The sequence below is a fragment of the Penaeus vannamei genome, chromosome 1 (genome assembly GCF_042767895.1).
Source record: "Penaeus vannamei isolate JL-2024 chromosome 1, ASM4276789v1, whole genome shotgun sequence".
Taxonomy (NCBI): domain Eukaryota; kingdom Metazoa; phylum Arthropoda; class Malacostraca; order Decapoda; family Penaeidae; genus Penaeus; species Penaeus vannamei.
This window is the reverse complement of record NC_091549.1, coordinates 7,265,641-7,270,640: the sequence shown is the minus strand read 5'-3', so window position 1 is coordinate 7,270,640 and position 5,000 is coordinate 7,265,641. Positions and strand designations below refer to the sequence as shown.

The following is a 5,000-nucleotide window of genomic DNA, read 5'->3' as shown; positions in this document are numbered from 1 at the left end:
TTATTTGTCTAACCTGAATGATATAATACACAGAAGACTACAACCGTACCAGAGCAAATTTGTCTTTTGTCAAATATATTCGGTCAGCGCACTCAAGCTTGTATCAAGTGATAATGGTATTAGCACTGCCATTACCATTAATTCCATCGCCTTCGCCATTACCATCATACTTGTACTTAGTTCGGTAATATCTTTTTCAAAAAATCTTTTTCTTTGTTAGTCATTTAGCTGAACAAACATTTCGGTTAAATGCATGGTAGAAAAAATAATGATAGAAAATGAAAATAAATCAATCTTACAAACCGTTCTGTATAAATTGTTTTTAGTTCTCGTTAAATAACTGATTATATCTTAGCTGTTTAACTACAATTATGCGCGTAACGAGTGCGAGGTCACAGTCGTCACGTGATCTACCAGCTCCGATGTAGTATATATATGCTATGCATTTTCTCTTATGTATGTATTTCTGACGAAGACGTAATCGAAACCGGTCAAATACATCTCTTGTATTGTGAAGATATCCAGTCTCATACATTTTATACATTTGTCAACATGGATACGGTTCATTTAACTGTTGAAATCGATTTTTTCCCTTGCTTGACCTCGAAGATAACCTAATTTTTTGACAAATATGGTTATGGTTAGGTTAGTTTTACTCTCTAAAATTAAAAAAGAAAAAGTTATTCTGGTTGATGTAAAGCTTCAGCTAGTCTTTAAATATACGTCGTTTTGTAATATATTACCTAACCTATAAACAAAAGATACGTGTCATAGGTTAGGAAAATAGTTTCAAAAATTATATCTCTCACTCTTCATTATTATCATCATTATTTAAAAAACCTGATCCGTAAATGTCCTTTATATCAACGTACATATATTAATTCATAAAAATAATACAATATAAATAATAATCAGTTCAAACATCCTGATGTGTCCCTCAAACTTTTTTTAAAGAACCTGATACGTTAATGTCTTGTCTTTTATGCCAATAGACTAATATTAATTCATAAAAATAATACAAAAAATAATCAGTTCAAACACTTACCCTCAACCGACAACGGGGCTGCAGGCGATCAAATTATGTTCACTAGTTCAATGTTCATAGTTTCCCTCAGACTTATTTTCTGGTCACTATTAGCACTTTCTTTCTCTGAAGTGACGGTCACTTTTGGCGATGCAACTTACAGAGCATCGTCGTTATTTTCCTTTAAAACGATAGTCCCTTCATAGGCTTTTTAAAAAATCACTTCTTTTCCCCAAACATTCTCAAGCGACTGAAATTCGTCTCTCGCCTCAAGTCTCCATTTAAGTAAAAGTTAAAAAAGATTTCCCCCTTCTCACTGCTTTCACATAGACACACACACACCCACAGGAGGCTCACAGCTCGCCTCCGGGGTCTCCCACAGGCGCGTCACTGAGAGCGGCGTGAGGTGGGAGCGGCGCACACCCTTCCCGTAGCCACACCAGAGAGACACTGAGCCACCGCGCCCGCTTGACTTGGCTTGACCCCTGCTTTGACGCCATCTTCGTGACGTCATCGGGTGCATGTGCTCCTCCTGCTTACATGCGCTGACGAGTTTCGGAATGGTATGTATGGTCTGAATTTAATAGGGGAATATATTTCACTTCAACAATTATAACATATATCGTCTGGTGACGCTAAACTTACCTTTGTGCAAATATGCGAACGTTACATATTCATTTACGCTTTTTTATTGCTCATTTCATGTGACCTTGTACCCTGTGTAGGAACGACTTCCAATAGATTGTATAAAGAGAAATAGTGTTTTAAAAATAAATATCATTTAAAAAAGAAATAGTATTTTAAAAAGAAATAGCATTTAAAAAAGGAATAGTATTCTAAAAAAATAGCATTTAAAAATGGAATAGTATTTTAAAAAGAAATAGCATTTAAAAAAGAAATAGTATTTTTTAAAGAAATAGCATTTAAGAAAGGAATAGTATTTTAAAAAGAAATAGTATTTTACTCGTATTCAAAACATGTGATCCTTTCGAAAACTAAAAAAAGAAAGAAAAAAAAAGAAAAAAAAAACGGTCATCGATCATTTAAACTGATATGAAAACAAGAAAAATCGCTACAAGACAAAATATCTTTCCTAACAATACAGATTTTACGATCATAACTTACTCACAAAAGACGAAGAAATCCAATACCTTAAAATCGGAATCGAACTCCCTAACCGTACTTTTACCCCCAAAATCTGTGCTGAATCCAACCTTTCCTTTTCGCAGCAAAAATGAAAGTGATGAGTTTTGCGGCGAACAGCGCGCCTACGAACCCGCGAGTCATAATTTAAATTCTGGTAGTTCTTGTTCACGCGTCGAGAACATGCAAATAACAAAATCTACTCCTCTTGCATCAGGCAACTTAAACTTATAGACCACACGAATATCCGAAAAAAATAAGAAGTGGAAGAAAACAATAAGTTCAAGAAGAACACGCATGAACATGACATAAAGTTATAACATATACTGACGGGCGGCGCGATACATATATACATTCATATATACATATATATATATATATATATATATATATATATATATATATATATATATATATATATATATGTATGTATGTATGTATGTATAAATATATATATATATATATATATATATATATATATATATATATATATAAATATATATATATATATTCATATATATACACATTTATATATATATATATATATATATATATATATATATATATATATTTATATATATATATATCTGTGTGTGTGTGTGTGTGTGTGTGTGTGTGTGTGTGTGTGTGTGTGTATTAGTGTGTGTGTCCCTACGGATATACGTTAACAGTATGTATGTATGTAAGTTTGTATATATGTCCGCATGGTAGCAAGTATCCACATAATATATAACACAAGCAAATAAGAAATTCGCAACTGACATAATCAACAATTTCTTGCCAATAAAAAGTTTGCACCGTCTGTTCTCTTAACATCTTTGTACATGTTATTCCTGTGCATGTTTGTTCACTACTTGATTCCCTTTGATTATTTTGCATCACAATAACAGTAATGATGATATTGATTATAATAGCGATGGTAATGATAAAGATAACAACGCTAATGGTAATAACAATGATAATAATGGTGATGATGATAGGAAAAAATAATGTTGATGATAGTAATAATAATGGTAAAGCAATGACAAAAGTAACAGTGATAGCAATAACAATGATAATAATAGTAATAATGATAGTAATAAAAATGATAATGATAATAAATAATAGTAATAATAATAGCAATAACAATGATCATAATAGTAATAATAATGGTAAAGCAATGATAAAAGTAACAATAATAGTAATAACAATGATAATAAGAGTAATGTTGACGGTAATAACAATGATAATGATAGTAAATAACAGAAACAATAATAGTAATATCAATGATAATAACAGTAATAATAATAGTGATATCAAAACAACAACAATAATCACATTAACAAAAATTATCCTGAACTCCATCGTTTGGATATTAGTTTCTTAATTTGTTGTTGGATTTCGTCTTAATTACATCAACCTAACCTCTTTTCCCCTTTCCATAATGTAAGTTCATTATCCTGATACACTTAACGTTGTTCATTATCCTGATACACTTACCGTTGTTCATTATCCTGATACACTTCCTGTTCATTATCCTGATACACTTTCTGTTGTTCATTATCCTGATACACTTCCTGTTCATTATCCTGGTACACTTTCTGTTGTTCATTATCCTGATACACTTCCTGTTAATTATCCAGGTACACTTCCTGTTAATTATCCTGGTACACTTTCTGTTGTTCATTATCCTGATACACTTCCTGTTAATTATCCTGGTACACTTCCCATTGCTCTGATGACTGACGGCCGAGTGAAGTGGCGGCGCCCTTTTTCATTGCTTCAAAAAAAAAAAAAAAAAATCTTGGTTGCGATTCTCTGGCGCTTCAGCAATTGAGATCATGAACAGCTTATGTAAAATGCTACACGTGTTTTATCTGCTCTGGTATGGAATTGAATATCTGCACGGAGAAATCAGGCTAGAACAAGTTACTCGTGTAATTTGCAAATCTTTTTTTTGTCCTGTATAAAAATGGTATTTTGATTCTTATGACAGTTTGGCTTCTATGGTATTCTAGATTTTTTCCATCGTAACTACAGTGCTGTTTATTGCTAATACAATGTAACAGGGCATCAAGAAAATTGCTTATCTATCATGAATAATCAAATGAATAATTTATTTGTCATGAATAACTATTGTTTCCGTAATAATTGAAGAAAATCTGCCAATATATAATTACTTGATCGTATATTTCATCTATTTTCTATCACTGTTAATGAACTTCGACCCAGTGACCTCATGCGCGCGACCTAAACTTTAAAAAATATTCGTGTCATTTTCAATTACATTCTTTGGTTTAATGTGAGATTCAATTTACTTCTTAGGTCCTTCAATACGATATACCTCTCCACACTCTCATTATCACTGACTCGCTTGTTCTCACGCAGATCAAGTAACTATATATGAACAGATTTTCTTCAGCTATTACGGGAACAATAATTATTCATGACGAATAATACAATAATTATTCATGACGAAATGATTTCTTTGATTTGCTCCTGAAAGTCGTGACGAGAAACCGCTTCACTTTTGCTTCTACGGCAAGTGCTAAACCCAAGGCCCCCTTTCGGCAAGTCTTGTCATCATGCACCTCCTGCAGACTACCTCTTGGGGGAATGCAGTCAGCGACACGAACACTGCATGGCCGTGAGATCGTATGCTGTTCAATGCTGTGGTAAATAGGGCAACATAAGGACGCTTCCTTATGATATCCTCTTGATGCCTTATCGCTGAAAACTGCGAGTGAGACAGCAGTCTGCGGATGAGATTCCCCTTAAGCAGGTTCACGGTAGCGTATACGGTAGATATAAATTTGTGTGTGTGTGTGTGTGTCCACCCAGGAATGGGGTCTGC

The 5,000-nt window shown here is 33.2% G+C and overlaps 1 protein-coding gene across 1 annotated transcript in view; it reads right to left on the bottom strand.

Moving 5' to 3' along the window:
- The window catches only part of LOC113809420 (rap1 GTPase-activating protein 1), an 857,618-nt gene extending 856,475 nt beyond the window's left edge, over positions 1-1,143 (bottom strand). Inside the window, exon 1 of the mRNA XM_070131795.1 lies at positions 1,046-1,143. The gene's annotated coding sequence lies outside the window, so the exon portion shown is untranslated. The remainder of the gene's footprint in view (positions 1-1,045) is intronic.
- Between the last annotated feature and the right edge of the window lie 3,857 nt (positions 1,144-5,000).